The following is a 20075-nucleotide window of genomic DNA, read 5'->3' as shown; positions in this document are numbered from 1 at the left end:
AGCCTCATGATAAACTGCTGGGGATGAGGCTGTTACTAGATGACACTGTAAGAATCTTTAACTCCCTAAAATGCTTAGCTCTGAGATGATTCTCATAGCTTTCATTGCCAAAAGCCTGAGGATGCATCTAATTTAGACCAAGGTTCTGCATTTCCAAATTATGCTTGGATTTTTTTTTTTCTCTTCTCCTCTCCTCTCCTCTCCTCTCCTCTCCTCTCCTCTCCTCTCCTCTCCTCTCCTCTCCTCTCCTCTCCTCTCCTCTCCTCTCCTCTCCTCTCCTCTCCTCTCCTCTCCTCTCCTCTCCTCTCCTCTCCTCTCCTCTCCTCTCCTCTCCTCTCCTCTCCTCTCCTCTCCTCTCCTCTCCCCTCCCCTCCCCTCCCCTCCCTTCCCCTCCCTTCCCCTCCCCTCCCCTCCCCTCCCCTCCCCTCCCCTCCCCTCCCCTCCCCTCCCCTCCACGTTATTCTCCACTTTGCACTTCTCCTCCTTATTACAGCATTTTTCTCTACAGTTGGTAGAACAGCTTCTAGGACAATATGAAATATGCTCTCATATTCATAATGTGCCACTTACTGTAGCACTCTCCCCTTTATATAGTTATTTAATAATGTTTTCAGAATTAGTGCCATCTGACTTAGTTTTGATGAAAACATTACTGATTTGTTGGAGGTTCACAGTCAGATTTTCAGCTGACTTTATTCATTTAAATGAGGCATCTACTTTAGAAGCTTACTTTTCCTAAGATTTTACTCTAGTCATTAGAAAGAGCTAGCACACTTCAGACTGTGATTTACCTTCCTTCTATCTCTGCTTCCCACTTCCTGTTTCTTCCCGGATGTGACTTTTCCATTACTTTTGAAGATGTAATATGAGGATGTGGTCTTACTTGAACACCGGTAATACTGAGTATTCGTTATTAGATTCTAAAATATAGATGGCTGAATATTATTTGCATTTTAATTGTATTACAGATAATAGAGTATCTTTCCCATGGGACTAAACTGTTAGTAATTACCACAGTCACTCCTAATGAAGTTAATGAGATTTGAAAACTGTATTTTCATTTCTTGTCTTTCAGTTTCTGGCTTCGACCTTCAAATGGTAAGGCATTCTGCTAGGAGAGTTTTCATGTCTTTCGTATGAGCTGTTGTGAGATGACTTTGCACTGAAGTTTTCAGTTCCTCCATCTGGTGGCACAAATGAAATGTTGTAAGTGGTTTTATTAATTTTCTATTTTTCATATTTAATTTTCATATTTAATGTTAGGTTACATAATGGTAGTTTTTGCTCTCTGCTAATGTCAGAGATTACAGCCTGAGAGTTTCAGATTAGACACTTGGGAAGAAAATCAACTAGAAGGGCAGTGCAGTACTGGAATGGGCTACCCAGAAAGGTTGTGGAATGTGCTTGGAGATTTTCAAGCCTTGGCTGGACAAAGCCACAGCTGGCTTTTTCTAGTGTTGAGCATAGCCCCATTCTGAGTGGGAACTGACTTACACGAACTCCATAGACATCCCTTCCAACCAGCACTTCTATCATACTGTGATAATGCTGTGGCTCAGTAAAACAGAAAAGGCAAAAAGAGTCATCTCTCATCACAAGGGTTGTATATTAGGATAAGCATCCTGCAGAATTACAGCCTTTAGACTTCTTGATTTCCAGGAACTGGTCTGTATCACACCAATATACTTGTACTAAAAAGGGATGATGAGAAAGCTGATCAATCCTCATATGTAGGTGATAGAGAGGTATATCACAAACCTCAGTCTCTCTATTTCATGGCTTATTTTGGTCTGATAAGGAGTTGCACCATTGCTTGTTGGTGCAGACTATGGGCTGTCTGCAAATTACACAGTTGTGTCCTTGTGACTGGAATCAAACAGCACAGCCTAGGCAGGACAAACAAGGAACAAGATCTAGGGATTATCTCCTATAATATAGGAGATTTAGAGACCAGCTGAATTATTATGATATCTCCTATATTTAGAGACCAGCTGAATTATTATGATATCTCCTATATTATCTCTAAATCTCCTATATTATATTATATTGTATTACCATCAAAGTAATGGTAATGGTCAGCCTTGGTAATGGGTGGTTCATGGTCAGCCTTATATAACTGGCATGTGTTAACGGATTTATAACTGGTATACCTGTATTTTTTTCTATATAAGTTCATTGTTTCCTCTTTGCCATAGGCAAATGTGTTATTCCACTATACCTCAGCATAACTGATAGAGTTACTACAGAACACAGCACAGTGCTTCTGTTCTTATATTTTCACATATCAGTAATGCAAGCAGACTCACTAACAAAACTATTTAAATTGTATGGTCTCCTCAAGTGTCTTTATCCTAGTAAATGTTCCTTGATGCATTATTGAGAATCATCAGTGAATGTAGGAAAAGAATCATTTCCTTTTTATATTCTTTCTAATGCTGATAAATCAAAAATGTTGATAGGTTAAACTTGAAATAATAGCCACATCCTACAGGAATCTGCAGCAAAGGAAATGGACGTTACTTATGGAATGACAGTAAAAAATGAAGTGTTTAGGTAGAGATTAAAAAAACTCCTACAAATAACATTCATCATATTTTTCTCTTAATGGGAATGCCGTCATACTTGTGTATGCTAAAGCTATTTCTGCTGTTCAAATAAAACAGTCCATGCAGGGATCAGTGTTTCAGGTAACAGTGTGCAAACTCAATGCTTTGCTGTGACATGTCTATTGTAGTTTGCATTTTACCTCCTTTTTGAAACAGATAAATTCTATTACTGTGCCCTGCCTGCTTAAATGAAAGATACATTTTTCTTCAAGATTGGGCAGATCAGTGAGGGCCATAAAATATTAATGATGAAAGCTTGGGGAGTTAGATGTGTCTGTGACTATAGGTTTATCTTGTTGGCAGAGCTTTCTCAGTATAAACTATTTCTTTTGTGTGATCTCCATCAGAAATGATATACTGTAAAAAATATTATGTCTGTTCAGATTAAAATATATGTGTTTTTTCAGACCAGATAAAGGGTCTGGATTTTTTATTTAATGTTCCAAGTTTATTTAACAGCTTTATAAATTTTGCAGCACGGTTTTGTTGTTCAAAAGCAGAGCTGCTTGCCAGTATGCCATTTCCTTTTATTTCTCCTGCTATCACACTACTCTGCAGAATGCTGTTCCTTACATGGAGCTAGAAGAATGAACAGAAGAATGGAGAAAGAAAATGATAGCTGCATTTGTAATCTTGGGCCAGGACAGGGAAAAGATACTTAACCAGCTAGTTGCCGTGGTGGTTACAATGTCTGCTGCAGGAGAAGCTGTTAAGAGACTTCTAGTTTTTGACTAGTCCCTGTTATTTGGGGATTGAAGGGGAATGGGAAGTGGTCATACCCTCTTCCTTTCCAATACTTTTTTTATCCCATGTGGTTGGGGCTTGCTTATGTCAAACTAAATTGTATCAAAACTTCTGTCCCAAAAGCTGGAGGACTGAGTGAACCCTTTCTTTGGTGGAGGGATATTTTCTTTTATCTTCCTTGTTGCACTACCTCACGCTTCTTGATTTATGTCTTAGTTAGTTAGCTTCTGTTAACATGGGTTAATTAAATAGAAGCAACTCTTGGGTTGAAGAGGCAGCCATTGTTTTCAAATTAATGTTAACCTGTGCAGGGTAGATTTTAATGAATTATCCAGACAGCAACATGCATAGGAATGGGTATCCTGTCTCTGCAATCAAGAATAAATTACATAAGAACAGCTCCGGTGCCAGCACTATCTGCAGCAGAGTGCTCCAACGTGGTGCACAGGGTGGTTTCCTGAACCAGGGGAGCCGAGAGAGCTGCCAGGAGCCCGCAGCTCACCTGACAGCGGCTGACAGGACCTGGGCAGGGCCAGGAGCAATGGCAGCCAAGCGCCCCCATCCACGTATAAAAGAAGCCCTTAGGGAGCACTAGCGACCAGGAGCGCTGCAAACGTGGCGGGCAAACAGGGTGTGGTGCATCAGCAAGGGCATGGCCCGGCAGTTTGCATGGCAGTTCACGCGGAAAGGTGCGCAGGAAGGGCGCAATGGTATCCACCTGGCAGAAAGCTACGGCCTCTCTAAGCTCTGCACCCACCATGACTGACCCAGCTTCCCAGACAGAGCTCCAGTGGGAACAGGCTGCCAGCCAGGTGTCAGGCTGCAGGGTGTGCCCTGCTCTTAGGCCAGTATCGGATGGCAGTAGTAAGCACAACTGTGGGAGGTGTGCCCAGGTCCGCCTAGTGACAGAGCTCCGGGAGGAGCTGAGTCGGTTGAGGAGTATCAGGGAGTGCGAGATAGACTACAGGAATCGCACCTTACCTTCCCTGAGACAGGCCCAACAGGCAGGCAGGACACATGATATGGAGGATTGCCTATCCTCTCTCCACCTGGCTGAACACAGTGACTTAAGAGATAGGGAGCAATGGTGACAAGTTCCTGCCTGGTGCAGCAGGCGCGTCTCCTCTGTGGCTACCCCACCTTCCCAGGTGCCCTTGCATAATAGGTACGAGGCTCTGCAAGTGGAACCGAACAAGAATGAGGACGATGGTTCATCTAGCTTGGAGGTGCTGCCAGCGTTAAGTCGGCCTATGCCCTGCATCAGAACTGCTTCCATAAAGAAAAAAGATGCGTCATCGTCATAGGAGACTCCCTTCTGAAGGGAACAGAAGGCCGAATATGCAGACCAGACCCACTTCTTAGGGAAGTCTGCTGCCTCCCTGGGGCCTGGGTAAAAGATGTGAAAAGAAAACTTCCAACCCTGGTACAGCCCTCAGGTTATTATCCATTATTGGTTTTTCAAGTAGGCAGCGAAGAAGTTTCAACTAGAAGTCCAAAGGCAATCAATCATAGAATCACAGAATCACAGAATCGTATAGGTTGGAAAAGACCTTTAAGATCATCGAGTCCAACCGTAACCAAGAGAGACTTCAGGGCCTTGGGACAACTGGCTAAGGGATCAGGAGCACAAGTAGTGTTCTCCTCTATCCTTCCAGTGGCAGGGAACGATGAGGGAAGAAACAGGAAGAGCGAGCAGATCAACACCTGGCTCCGAGCCTGGTGTCAACAGCAGAATTTGGGGGTTTTTGATCATGGATCAGTTCACATGACACCAGGCCTGCTGGTGACAGACGGGGTACACCTGTCTCAAAGGGGGAAAAGGATCTTCGCACAGGAGTTAGCAGGGCTCACTGAAAGAGCTTTAAACTAGATTTGAAAGGGAAAAGGGATAAAACCAGGCTTACTAGAGATAAGCCTGAGGGCGGGATGCCAATGTTTGAGGGACGGTGTGCTAGCGAGGTCCTTTGGTCTGCGTCTCAGTGGAGATAGGGGATGGAGATCCATGTGGCAGCAAAGACGAAAGGGTTATTGATGTGTTTAGAAACCACGGAAGCACCTGAGAATGGTCACGTGGGAATTAGGGCTTCTTCCCCCAAAAAGGTGACAGGATCAATAGCCCAACTGAAGTGCATCTACACCAATGCACGCAGCATGGGCAACAAGCAGGAGGAGCTGGAAGCCATTGTACACCAGGAAAACTCTGACATAGTTGCCATCACGGAAACATGGTGGCATGACTCGCACAACTGGAGTGTGGCGATGGATGGCTATAAACTCTCCGGAAGGGATAGTCAAGGAAGGAGAGGCGGTGGGGTAGCCCTGTATGTTAGGGGGTGTTTTGATTGTCTGGAGCTTAATGATGGTGACAATAGGGTTGACTGTTTATGGGTAAGAATCAAGGGGAAGGCCAACAAGGCAGATATCATAGTGGGAGTCTGTTATAGACCACCCAACCAGGATGAAGAGGTGGATGAAATATTCTATAAGCAGCTGGGAGAAGTCTCACTATTGTTAGCCCTTGTTCTCATGGGGAACTTCAACTTACCAGACGTCTGCTGGAAATGCAATACAGTAGCAAGGAAACAGTCTAGGAGGTTCCTGGAGTGTGTGGCAGATAACTTCCTGCCACAGCTGGTGAGTGAGCCAACTAGGGAAGGTGCCCCACTGGACCTCTTGGTTGTGAACAGAGAAAGACTTGTGGGTAATGTGACGATTGGAGGCCATCTTGGACATAGAGATCACAAAATGATAGAGTTTTTGATTCTTGGAAAAGTAAGGAGGGGGGTCAGCAGAACTGCCACCATGGACTTCCAGAGGGCAGACTTTGGCCTGTTTAGGAGATTGGTTGACAGAGTCCCTTGGGAGACAGTCCTGAAGGCAAAGGAGTCCAGGAAAGCTGGACATTCTTCAAGAAGGAAATCTTAAAGGCACAGGAGCAGGCCATCCCCATGTGCCGAAAGATGAGCCGGCAGCAAAGACAACTGGCCTGGCTGAACAGAGACCTTTGGCTGGAACTCAGGAAAAAAAGGAGAGTTTATGACCTTTGGAAGAAGGGGCGGGCAACTCAGGAAGACTACAAAGATGTTGTGAGGAAATTAGCAGGGAACAAATTAGAAGGACCAAAGCCCACCTAGAACTTAATCTGGCTACTGCTGTAAAAGACAATAAAAAATGTTTCTATGAATGCATTAGCAAAAAAAGGAGGGCTAAGGAGAATCCCCATCCTTTATTGGATGCAGGGGGAAACATAGTGACAAAGGATGAGGAAAAGGGTGAGGTACTTAATGCCTTCTTTGCCTCAGTCTTTAACAGTAAGACCAGTTGTTCTCTGGGTACCCAGCCCCCTGAGCTGCAAGACAGAGATGAGGAGCAGAATGAAGCCCTCATAATCCAAGGGGAAATGGTTAGCAATCTGCTACACCACTTAGACACACACAAGTCTACGCAGCAGGATCTAGCCAAGGGTACTGAGGGAGCTGGTGGAAGTGCTCACCAAGACACTTTGAATCCTTTATCAGCAGTCCTGGCTAACCAGGGAGGTCCCAGTTGACTGGAGGTTGGCAAATGTGACTCCCATCTACAAGAAGGGCCAAAAGGAGGATCTGGGGAACTACAAGCCTGCCAGTCTGACCTCGGCACCAGGGAAGATTATGGAGCAGATCGTCTTCAGTGCCATCACATGGCGTGTAGAGGATAACCAGGTGATTGGGCCCAGTCAGCATGGGTTTATGAGAGGCAGGTCCTCCTTGACCAACCTGATCTCCTTCTATGACAAGGTGACCCGCTTAGTGGATGAGGGAAAGGCGGTGGATGTTGTCTACCTAGACTTCAGTAAAGCTTTTGACACTATTTCCCATAGCATTCTCCTGGAGAAACTAGCTGCTCAGTATTGGGGCTAGTTCTGTTTAATATCTTTATCAATGATCTGGACAAGGGGATCGAGTGCACTCTCAGCAAGTTTGCAGATGACACCAAGTTGGGTGGCAGTGTTGATCTGCTTGAGGGTAGGAAGGCTCTACAGAGGGACCTGGACAGGCTGGATCGATGGGCCAAAGCCAATTGTATGACATTTAACAAGGCTTAGTGCCGGGTCCTGCACTTGGGTCACAACAACCCCATGCAATGCAACAGGCTTGGGGAAGAGTGGCTGGAAAGCTGCCCAGCGGAAAAGGACCTGGAGGTGTTGGTCAACAGCCATCTGAATATGAGCCAGCAGTGCATCCAGGAGGCCAAGAAGGCCAATGGCATCCTGGCTTGTATCAGAAATAGTGTGGCCAGCAGGGCTAGGGAAGTGATTGTCCCCATATACTGGTAAGGCCGCACCTCAAATACTGTGTTCAGTTTTGGGCCCCTCACTACAGGAAAGATATTGAGGTGCTGGAGCGTGTCCAAAGAAGGGCAACGAAGCTGGTGAAGGGTCTAGAGCACAAGTCTTATGAGTAACAAGTGATAGGACAAGAAGAAATGGCCTCAAGTTGCATTTAGATTGGATGTTAGGTATAATTTCTTCACCAAAAAGGTTGTCAAGCATTGGAACAGGCTGCTCAGGGAAGTGGTTGAGTCACCATCCCTGGAGGTATTTAAAAGATGTGTAGATGTGGTGCTTAGGGACATGGTTTAGTGGTGGACTTGGCAGTGCTAGGTTAACGGCTGGACTTGATCTTAAAGGTCTTTTCCAACTGAAACAATTCTATGATTCTATGATTCTATGAACAGGTATGCTAAAAGCCCATGAAGGACAATAAGCTGTCTCTATTAGTAGTCTGTGACAATGTGGATTTTTACATCCTTGATAAATTAATCGTATAGAACTAGGAAGATTTTGCATTTTTTCCTCCTAGTTGAATAATGCTGCTTGCCATACATTTGTTATTTCCATGTTCTTTTGTTTACTACTGTGATGGGATTTTATCAACTTGCTTAAAATAAAATTTGGAGAAAATGGTTCTCCTTGTCATTGAATCTCTAAAGACAGGAGTCACCTTACCTAACTTTAGTCTTGCAAAAGTGGAATAAATGAAGAGAGATGGTTTGCTATTCAGAGCACCTTTCTTAAATAGTTATCTTAGCATGGGTTTAATTACTTTATGTGTACCTATGTAAGTAGCTTAGATTACATGACTAATGCTTAGGTGACTAAAACCAGAGGATGAATTCTTTCTTAATGGTTGAAGGCATTGCTGTTTCTGTTGATGTTACTGTCAGCCAGCTTCAGGGTACTGCCATAATTCAGCCAGCTTCAGGGTACTGCCACAGGGCTCTGTGTTGGGGCCAGTCTTGTTTTATATCTGTAACAATGATCTGGACAAAGGGATCGAATGCACCCTCAGTAAGTTTGCAGATGACACCAAGTTGTGCAGGAGTGTTGATCTGCTTGAAGGTAGGAAGGTTCTACAGAGGGACCTGGACAGGCTGGATCGATGGGCCGAGGTCAATTGTATGGGGTTCAACAAGGCCAAGTGCAAGGTCCTGCACTTGGGACACAGCAACCCCATGCAATGCTACAGGCTTGGGGAAGAGTGGCTGGAAAGCTGCCTGGCAGAGAAGGACCTGGGGGTGCTGGTTGACAGCTGGCTGAATATGAGCCATCGGTGTACCCAGGTGGCCAAGAAAGCCAATGGCATCCTGGCTTGTATCAAAAACAGCGTGGCCAGCAAGACTAGGGAAGTGATCGTGCCCCTGTACTCGGCACTGGTGAGGCCGCACCTCAAATACTGTGTTCAGTTTTGGGCTCCCCACTACAAGAGAGACATTGAGGTACTGGAGCATGTCCAGAGAAGGGCAACAAAGCTGGTGAAGGGTCTAGAGCAGAAGTCTGATGAGGAGCGGCTGAGGGAACTGGGGTTGTTTAGCCTGGAGAAAAGGAGGCTGAGGGGAGACCTTATTGCTCTCTACAACTACCTGAAAGGAGGTTGTAGAGGGGTGGGGGTCGGTCTCTTCTCCCAGGTAACAAGTGATAGGATGAGAGGAAATGGCTTCAAGTTGCACCAGGGGAGGTTTAGACTGGATGTTAGGAAATTTTTCTTCACTGAAAGGGTTATCAAGCATTGGAACAGGCTGCCCAGGGAAGTGGTTGGTTCGCCATCCCTGGAAGTATTTAAAAGACGTTTGGATGAGGTGCTTAGGGACATGGTATAGTGGTGGTCTTGGTAGTGTTATGTTTACAGTTGGACTTGATGATCTTAAAGGTCTTTTCCAACCTATACGACTCTGTGATAATGGCTCAAAGTGTGGGAGGTAGTGACACAGGAGTTAATTCTTGTTTTTATGCCTTGTCCAGACATGATACTACATTGGTAACTCCAGTCTGTCTTTTTGATTATCCTATAAAAAACATTTACCACCGAAACTCCTTGTTAAATTTATACTTCCACTGACAATGTGGACTTGAATCTCATGATCTTCCAGTCCCAGACTCCCTCAAATTCATTATCCAATATTGTCTCCTTTCTGTCCATTTCTATAGCTCCTTGGAAATCAGCAATTTGACAGTCCTCCAGTCCCTGAGGTATACCCAGGAGGTTCCAAAGTCGATGCAGTTTCTGGGCTCTGCACACAATTTTTCTTTTTGTCAGTAGCTTCCCGCGTGTGCTGATGCTGGTTCACTGAGAGTGTTTTCAAGAGTCAGAAGGAGTGAGGAGTTTCTGGTGGGACATAAGCAGGACAGCCTGGTGCTTTACTGGAAATCCCATTCTTATGGAACATTTTTAACATTCTACTTCCCATTCTTATGAGACAAGACTTTTCTCAACATGTTGGAAAAGAAATGTAAGTTTCAAGGAGACTTGATACTTTGTAAAAGACACCATAAGATTCCTCTTGAGGTGACCAGAAATCCTACTGCACAGCACAGTTCTGTCCTGTGCCCACTGTGCTTCACAGATCAGAGCTAAGGTGGCAGTGGTGGATAAGAACACTAGCCCATGGTGTCTAATTGCTCTCATCTCTACCAATCTCTCATTCTTTCACCTTGTTTTTTGTCTATTAAAAAAAAAAAGAAAAAGGAGAAGGAGCTTGCTTTCATTCCAGAATAAAATGAAATACCAAGTTATATGTTTCACAAACACAAGAAGAATCAAACAGTTTCCTATGTCATGTTGGCTTTTTGCATAGTCTTAAATAAAATCACACATCGCTCAGACTTTCTAATTACCAGTGTGCTGCATGGAGGAAGTCTTTCAGTAATTAACCTTTCAATTAATCAAAGTACATTTTCTGCTCCTCTCCACCTTCAAACTATTTTATGTTTTTCTTTCCTTTATTTTTATCTTCTGCTTTGTGCTCTAGATCTTGCCTTTGAAATAATAAGATAAAGTCCCCAATTTACAGCTATCAAAATGTTGAGCTGCACTGTAAGACGACAGACAGAGCAGGGTAAAGCTTATTTTAATTCTAATAATTCTGAATTAAAATATCACTTTTAGTATGATAGAAAAATAACTCACATGACCCAGTTTTCTTGGCTAAAATTATGTACACTCATAAAGATGTTCTGCTTTTCATTCAACCTCAAAGGTTATTCATTTTAGAAATGTAGAACACTTTTTGTCAAGAGGGACATAATTGTTGTTATATGTACAATAGAACTTCATCACACTGAAAACTGAGCTCACATATCACCTGCAGATTTTCTCCTCATTTGCCACAATGTTCCCACTTCTTAATCTGCATTTCTTAGATAGAAATTTTTGTCATTGTATTCTATAAAAATATGGAGCCATTTATAAACAAAGCAGAGTACAAGTAGGAGGCTTACAAGTCAATATATGCAAATATGAAAGTATTGATGATTTTATGAAGTTTTCTAAGCATGCAGAATAGAGACGTGGGGTGAAAAACCTCAGGAATAATTGTCTATTTTATAAAGTAATAAAAAAGTGGCAACCATTTGATAAATGTAGTTTTCTGGAGCAAAGAACAGCATAGACAGGTTTTTCTCTCTTGTATCCACTTAAGCAAATGTAGTACTGTATTTCAACTCAACTACATGGCAGAGACTAAATGCTAAACAGTCAGCTTAAATGGTCTGCTAGTTGACCTGATGTTTTATCAATATGTCTGCTGAATTAATTAATCATTATCTTGTGCATGTGTGTTCGCATATTTTTTTCTTACACTCATACATACACTTAGAAAAGCCTACAAATGAACTTCTAAAGACATTGGGAAACAACATTGACTTACTTCTGAGGGTTGCAATATTGAGGAATTTACCAATATGCAATTTTCAATGCATATTTTTTCCATTTAAAGAAATTGCTTCGGCTATTTAGAAATTTTTATTAAAAACCAGTGATCAGCTTTAACATGGATATCATAACAAACTTTATGAGTCACAGTGGGACACCTGCCTCCCAGTTTACTTCTCAGCAAGAGAAAATATGGTTTTAGTTTGGTGTCAATAAGAAGCAGCTGAAATCAAAGTCAACCCTCCAGCTTCTCTTTTGGGAACAAAAAAGTTATCAATTTGGTTGCACTTTTAGAATTACAAAAGAAATATTGAATTTACTTTCAGCAATGAAAGGTTGAAATTGTAATGCTGAAAAACACAGTACAGGAAGATTCAAACAAGAAAAAATGCCTTATCTTGCAATACTGAAGAAATTTTTTCCCAAACCTATTTTTCCCATTCCTATTTCCAAATTCTATTTTGTATCTTTTACAGTGTCTTCAGGATTGATAAGCACTGTATGAAGATTACTGTAAATGTTCATACAAATCCACTTTTTATATATATCTACTTCAGTCAGACTTACACTTTTTCCTGTTGTTTTATATGAATATTCTTTTGACTAAATTTAACAGATCCAGCACTATGAAAGATATGAATTTTTAGAATTCGAACTCCAGCAAGAAATGTTTAGATACCTATCAACTGCACAAAGAAACATTTTATGACATCTTTGAGAAATTATAACAAACATGATAAAAATGGTAAGTATTCCTAGGGAACAATTTTAATCAAGTCAAAGACTGGAAATAAAAATCATTACAAATACCTTAAAATAGCCAAATTCATAATTTATTAATGTTTTTTCTCCTAACAAAAAAAAACCCTAAAAATAGGCTAAATGTGATAGATAAATTATTCATTGCAAATTATTTTCACAGCAATAGTTAGGAAGCAATTCATTTGTTGGTTCTACACCTGCTTAAAATTGAAACTGTTCTGTCATGAATCAGCCCCTTCCTTCCAGATTAGTTTACACCTTTCCTTTGGATATTTATATTCAGCAGTGTAAAATGTTGAAATACAAGCTGATACTAAGTAGAAACAAAGGTGTCCTGTATTTTAATTTCACAGGCTGCTGTTGTGGGTTTATTTAGCAGAGAAGTGTGAATTAAACTAGTGTTATATCCAAATATAGCTGGATAGCTTTTTGCTGCCCTAATTAAAATATCTTGTCAACAAATGCTTCAGGAATATGAATTTTAACCATACAGCTTTTGGTGGAATATTTCAGAGTGAATGGCATTTGTTCCTAAAATTTTAAAAAATAGCAACAGTAGCTAACATAGCTTTAGTATAATGAGCTATCTGGAAAAGTATTGTCATAGAATTATAGAATCATAGAATGGTTTGGGTTGGAAGGGACCTTAAAGATCATCTAGTTCCAACCCCCCTGCCATATAGCATATATCTATAAGTCTGACTGCTTTTCTACATCAGGAAAATATCTTTTACAAATTAACATTATGATTGTATTCAAATGTAACGAGAGTATCACTGCTAATGGACGAGCAAAGGGGCTGTAGTGCTGTCTGTTCAAAAGAAGCTTGCAAATAACACCCCTGAATATTTACTTACTGATGTGATGCACTGATCTCCAAACATTAACTATGAAATCATGAGAATCAAAGGAACTGATGTAAAGAGTTTAAGCTTTTATGTCAATAGAGGCAATAATTTTATCTATGAATTTAATTATGCCATACAATGAGCAAATAAAGAGTAATGCAATAAAGATGATGGCAAATTTGTGTGCAACAATGATATATAATGCATTCAAATGATTACGCTGGTACAGAATAATATAAAAAAAAATGAACAGAAAAGTTAAAAAGTAAAGAACATTTAAAAAAACCACTAATGAGGAATAAATATTGTAAAGAAATTTACTTAGGTGAACTGATTAAGCTTCAAAAAGATCTTGGACATCTGCAGGTGGGAACATCTGCCTGAGTAGACATTCAGGGTCAGAGGAATGTAATCTCTATGATAAAATCTCTTTATTATCCTAATAATATGGAATATATCACTCTACAGAATGTAATAAGATAATATTGTATGGTGTGGTCTTAATTCAAAAAGCTTAAAAAAATACATTTACAGATGACTTGGCAATCAAGTTGTTTCTTTTTAAGGTTTGCTTCTGCAAAACTATACTCTTTTCTATTTTGTAGATTCAGTATGACGTGATAATCTAACTTCTTAGCTTAACTAATGTTAAATTGATGCAGACTGCCTGTAATTGTCATTCATTACTAAACCACTATTCAACTTTTTATTTTATTCTATTCTATTTCTACTAGTTAACATATCCTGTTTCATAACTCCCTAACTGAAATCAAATGGCAGGTTTGCGGCCATGCAGAATCAGGTTTACCTGTTTGTTGATAGTTTGCATGTTAATGAACACTCTGTTCAAATGCTGGGTCTGAACAAGGACGAAGGAGGTCTTCTGGTTGTCCTTCCTAGCTGCCCACCAAGAGTAAACATGCTTTTGGAAGGAGGATAACTTTGATCTTTTTCTGATCTTTCTCCCACATCAGCTGAGCATCCTGATGTGGGAGAAGGGCCTACAAGAAAGCTGAGGTGGTGGAGGGAGAGGCAGACACAGATAACAGGGACCCCACAGCACTGAGGGGGAGCAGATGCATAGACTGGTCTTGGAGATGATTAGGGAGATTTTTTCCTGGGGAACCAAAGTGATTGTGCAAAGTCTGTTACAAGCAGGAAACTACTAAATGTTGCTAATCTGAGAGATTTCACAGACACAGAGAGTCTGGGAGTGTTTGTTTCCAAAGTCTTTTATTTCTGTTCTGTCTTGCTTTGAGCTTCTTGTCTAAAAATGTAACCGGCTTCAACTTCTGTTCTAATAAATCTAGTTGTAGGTGTTCAGAAACACCTTGGATACTCTGGTATGGGCAGGTCTTGCAGTTTCATCCCAGCAGGTTATGAAGCAGGTGGGTGCTAGCCTAGATGGCTGTACTGCTCCAGTGTAAACACTGGCTGAAGGTCGCAGTAAGGGGTGCTTTTTTAAATTAGCATAAGGAATATCACTACACTAATTCTTTCAAAATACCCTCAAAATGTGAGCTTGGGAACTTAAATTTATCATTTTATTAGTCACCAAAAGTCATGGTCTTAATGGTGATACTAAATTTATGATATACTACCTACCTCTTGCTAGTTAATACACTCTACCTGTGGTAACTACTTGTCCATCCATCCTGGAGGACATAAGTCAGTATTACCCCTGCCTTGCTATTAGTCTTACTACAGGTACTGGCTCTCAAACTAGTCGATTAGCATGAGTTAAATACAGTCCCCAAACCATATATAGTTAAAGATTACTATTTGTTTCAGTCTCTCAGAAGCACTTTCATGTCCAGTAGCTTGGCTTTTTGATTGTGAGCAGATTCAGCAAAAGACATTTTTATTGTTTCCTTACATTTGCTTAGACAATACATTTGGAACATCATTGCTAGTAGTTTCTTCTCCTTCATTGTACTCCAGTTCTTAAAATCTCATTTTTCAGGCTAAGCTTTATGTTAGTTAACCATTAGTTTCCAGGAAAGGTCTTATTAGGTAAAAAGTAACTTTTTAAATACTTTTTAAATACTAATTTGTTGAATATGTGCTATGTTTAATGGATATGGAAGGTATTCTTCCATACAGGTTTTTTGGATAGAAAAAATTGAAATAGATTTCTAATATCTAGTCCTTTTAAGTACTATATGATCCCTCTAATATCTTATACAGCTCTATATGGTGCATGATCCCTCCACAGTTATATACAACTCTATAATCTTAGGTATGACCATCTTGAGTAGGATATGTTTAATTTATTAGACATAATTGTACATGCATACAAGTATGCATTCTATTCATCCTATGAGCATTGTCTTTGAATCATTTTTCCTTTGGTTTGCATAGCACTACTGCTGAAATTTCCTTAAAATAGTCACAATTAGACAATCTGGGTTCATATGTTTTTTTCCTATGTGAAAATCACAGATTTTAAGAAGCAGTATTTTTCTTCCTGCCATACTAGTTAAAACATGCTGAGATATATTTATATCCATAACCAATGACACATTCATTTTACTGCTTAACTAGCCAATAAAAATGCACAGCAGCATTTAAAGAATAACTTACCATCTTGAATTCAATCATATTTTAGCAATGAGTCTCACTATTGTGCCTGTTGATACATGTTCTGTACTTGGACTCTTTCCCACCATGAAAAAAATTGAGTGTGGAAATAGGCATTGGATCAAAACAAAATGGAAGGATCTAACTATTCAAATAATCTACATTTTTGCACTTCTTTGCAAGTCATTGCACACTGTGAGCCAGTATAGAAACACAAACTGCATTTTCATGTAGTTTAACAGAAACAACAAGCAATAGAAAAGCACTATGTACTACTGAGCTACAGAACGTGAAATATTCATGGAAAAAAAACAACACCAAAATGCAGATAATGTATAACCTGTAATTTATTTCTAATAATCTTTGTTTCTGTAGATATGTTAATGAAAAAGAACTAGGCTGTTTACTGCACATAAACTTTCTGGAATATACTGCCTTTAGGCAACAAACTGTCTAACTTTTCAAGTAGCACTTTGAAATAATGTATTAACATAGTTAAAGGGAATCCCAGAAAGATGTCATTTCACCTATTGATGTTACAAGGTTATATTGTATTGGTGTTACAGGATTTGTACAACCAGAGGCAAAAAGGACACTGAAAGCCCAGGCTGATATCTAACTGCAGTCCAGATGTATCAAAAAGTGACACAGAAAACAGTGATTTTATATGAGAATCTGAATGGTCATTAGAGATCAAACATTCAGTGATATAAAAATAGTGGAAACTCTTCTACGTCTGCTCCCAAACCCAAATTTTAAAAAAGCTACACACATGCTGAGCAACAATTAGATACTATGTCATACTGAGAGCTGATGGGACTATAGCTGCATATAACTATAACTGCGTATATGGATATACGCATATAACTATAGCTGTGTTCTGGCTTTTGGTTTCATGCTCTGGAAGTCATCATGAAGAGCAGGAAACAATCACACCATTTTTGTTGTCATCTCACAGCTCTTCTTTAAGTCTCTGTCTCCAAAATTCCATGGTAAAATTTAAAAATACCCCAACCACAAACATGCAAAACTGTTGCCAGCAAAGATTTCTGAGAAGGTTCCAGTATATAATATAAGCCCCTCTCACTATCTTATCTACTTCCATCAAACAGTGACAACTAACAAAGCCAGAATTTTGTGGCTTTTCCTACCTTGCTTATTCTCTACATTAAGGATTTATATAAAATTAACAACTGTAGACTTAGAATGGAATAAGCCCAATATCTGCCTGATTTTCCAGTTGCAGGCAATTCAGACATTTTCCTCTAATTTACTACAATTACATGCCTGAGTCTCATATTTCTAATATACAAATCAGTGAGTCACAGCATGCTTGCTTGGCTGCATTTGCAGATGTGGTTAGTCCCACTTCCCTCATCCACACGCGCAGCAGCCAGTCATAAAATTTGGTTGCTAAAGATTTACAGTACAAAAATATTGATCATCAACAATACTGTGAATACTTTCTTTTCCAAGGAGATTGTATCTGCATTTGATGAAGTTGTGTACATGGCCTCTAGAGCTCCAATTAAAAAGCATATTCTGCCACAGCTTTCTTCTAAGTAAGCTTTCAGCCATGCATTAGTGGTGCTTCCTCTGAAACTCTACAGACATCATGGCTCAGACCACCACCTCTTACCATGCTGCATCCTGCCTGACACAAGCACAGCTTTTGGAAGCCTGATAGTATTGGGTGCCCGCAGGTGCGTTTCCTCCTGCAATTATTGAGTTACTGTGCACTGGAATATTGAACACATTTCAATATTCAATAAGCACTGTAACAGTGCACATTTCAATTTCATTGTGCACTGGAATACTGAACACATTTCAAACCAGGGGTTTAGGGGTTTTCTGTTGTTTGGGGTTTTCTGTGTGGTTTTTTTTTTTTTCACCCTGCTTTGGATGTGCGAGGACATATGGGCCCAAGTCAATGGAGAATTGCAGATTTTCATTAAGCTTGTGGGTTTTCCATCGTTGATCAGTTTTAGCTAAAGATGGGCTGGCAGCAGTTCTCCTACATTTCACTAAAACTGAGAAGGAGGAGGTTAGCCTTTGGAATTAGGATGCCAGGATTAGAAAGATTATATTCAAACCTCTGAAATAAATACTACTATGTATATGATTTTTTCTCCTTTACTATTATTTTAGAGACAAATATTGCCACAGTTAGATTTTCAGATAGGCTTTTGATGTTAGAAAAGTTTTGATAACATTTTAGGAAATACAATTGACTATACTGTCTACTGATAGATTATTGGCTGATAGTAGTGGCAGCAGACTGGTGTTTATTCCAGCTATCTTTAACTATCTAAAAGTTAGGGATTTAGGCTAAACTAGTTACATAGGTTATTTCTATAGTCAGTAAATAAAGAGAAAGACACTCTGAAGGAGCATTCATTCCCCTTTTAAAACTGCTATCAAGGCAATTTAAATGAATCGCCTTTGGGAATTGTTAGTCAGTACACATTGACTGCACAGGGAGCCTAAATCAGCTAGTTTAGATAAGACAACTAAAGTCAAGTGACATAAACCTAAAAAGATTTTATTCTATAAATAGAGAAGATAATATGTCCTGGAAGAGAAAGTGACAAGTTTAAACTGACATAATGTGTCAAAGGGTTAGGATTCAGTCTCAGCCTAAATGCAAGACGTGATCTGAACTCTGCCTTCTGATAAGCAAGTTACCTTGGCCAGTAGTAACAGAAGATGTTACTTCTGTTACTGTAATAGATGTCCACATTTTTACCTGCTTGAACATCACTACACCTCTACAGGGAAAAGAGAGATGAACTGGCTACATTGCTTTAATCTTTCCTTTTCTTAGTGGCAGATCACAGAAAGAGTGCTGAGGTCCCTGGCACATTCATTGGACCTTTGCTGATTTAGGAGCTAAAGACACTCATGAGGAGAATTTGTCAGCAATTTGAAATCCTCGCAGCAAACAATACAAGCTCTTGTGTTTTACTGATGAGAATGATAAGTTCAGCATCTAGAATTACATTAGAAGAACCTTTGGACAAACTCTTCTAAATTTGTACTAATTTTTAAATGTATCTTTGGTCCTAGAGTAACACAAGAAAAAGAGCATTGGTTTTCAGTATTCTGCTAGGCTGGTATTCTTAGGACAATAAAGAAGTGTTAGTGAATTGGTAAATCTAATGTAAATATAGCCTAGGGGTTTTTTAGCTCAATACCTAAATTATTTAAAAAAAGAAAAACAACTCTTTTGAAATTCTCTGCCACCTTGATATTATTATTCTTTGCCACTTCTAACTGCTATGCAGTAGTTTCTATAAAATGCCTTACTGATACAGAAAAAAAAAAATCTGTATTACATTCTACACACTAAATGGATGTTAACTGTTAACATACTGTGGTCCTAAATGAGATATACAGAAGTCAGCTGAAGACTCAGTGGTCTTCAAAAAAGTCCCAGAATCCACAGCTTGAAAAAAATATAATAGAAACAATAGAAAAATTCCTGTTCTGGAAAATACTTTCCAGGTAAAATGACAACTTGTCATCTGTGGCTGGAATCCTTTTGGATCACATCTTTAACAGCTTTTTTATTGCTGACTACCAGTTTTTGTATGATACGTAAGATGTAAGATCAAAATTTAAATCAAAAACTGAAACAAATTCTTTCTACTGCACAGGTATGGGGTTTTTTTCATCCTAACATACTTTAAAAAAAATCATAATGTGCTGTGCCACTTTCTTTGACAATCCGGAGGTCAGACAATGACATACATCCATCCTGACATATATTCACAGCCAGGTAACTAGTACAATAACTAAAATTTATCCATTTCTTAGTGTAATAACATTCATTTTCAGCAAATGTTCTATTCGCTCACATCAGAACCTTTCACTAGAAAAAGATTACCATGAAAATATTGTTCAGCTGTCTCCCCAGTTTGGCTGCATTAAGCAAAGCATTGCCAGCAAGTCAAGGGTGGTCATCCTTTCCCTCTATTCAGCACTAGTGAGGCCACACCTCGAGTACTGGGTCCAGTTCCAGGCTCCACAGTAAAAGAGAGACATGGACATACTGGAGAGTCCAATGAAGGGCCATGTAGATGATTAAGGGACTGGAGCATCTCTCCTGTGAGGAAAGGCTGAGCTGTGACTGTTCAGCCTAGAGAAGAGAAGGCTCAAGGGAAATCTTATCAGTGTATATTAATACCTGAAGGGAGGGTACAAGGAAAACAGAGCCAGGCTCTTTTCAGTGGTGCCCAGTGACAGGACCAGAGGCAATGGGCACAAACTGAAACACAGGAGGTTCCCTCTGAACTTCAGGAAACACTTTTTTACTGTAAGGGTGACAGAGCACTGGCACTGGCTTC

The 20075-nt window shown here is 40.0% G+C and overlaps 1 protein-coding gene across 3 annotated transcripts in view; it reads left to right on the top strand.

The window, feature by feature from the left end:
- MGAT4C (MGAT4 family member C) overlaps positions 1-20075 on the top strand; it is a 161819-nt gene that overhangs the window by 115862 nt on the left and 25882 nt on the right. For all 3 annotated transcript variants that reach the window (XM_075491640.1, XM_075491638.1, XM_075491639.1), the window contains exon 3: positions 1076-1206. The gene's annotated coding sequence lies outside the window, so the exon portion shown is untranslated. The remainder of the gene's footprint in view (positions 1-1075; positions 1207-20075) is intronic.

This window comes from Mycteria americana, chromosome 1 (assembly GCF_035582795.1).
Source record: "Mycteria americana isolate JAX WOST 10 ecotype Jacksonville Zoo and Gardens chromosome 1, USCA_MyAme_1.0, whole genome shotgun sequence".
Classification (NCBI taxonomy): Eukaryota; Metazoa; Chordata; class Aves; order Ciconiiformes; family Ciconiidae; genus Mycteria; species Mycteria americana.
Note: the sequence above shows the minus strand (reverse complement) of the source record. Positions and strands in the feature narration are given on the sequence as shown.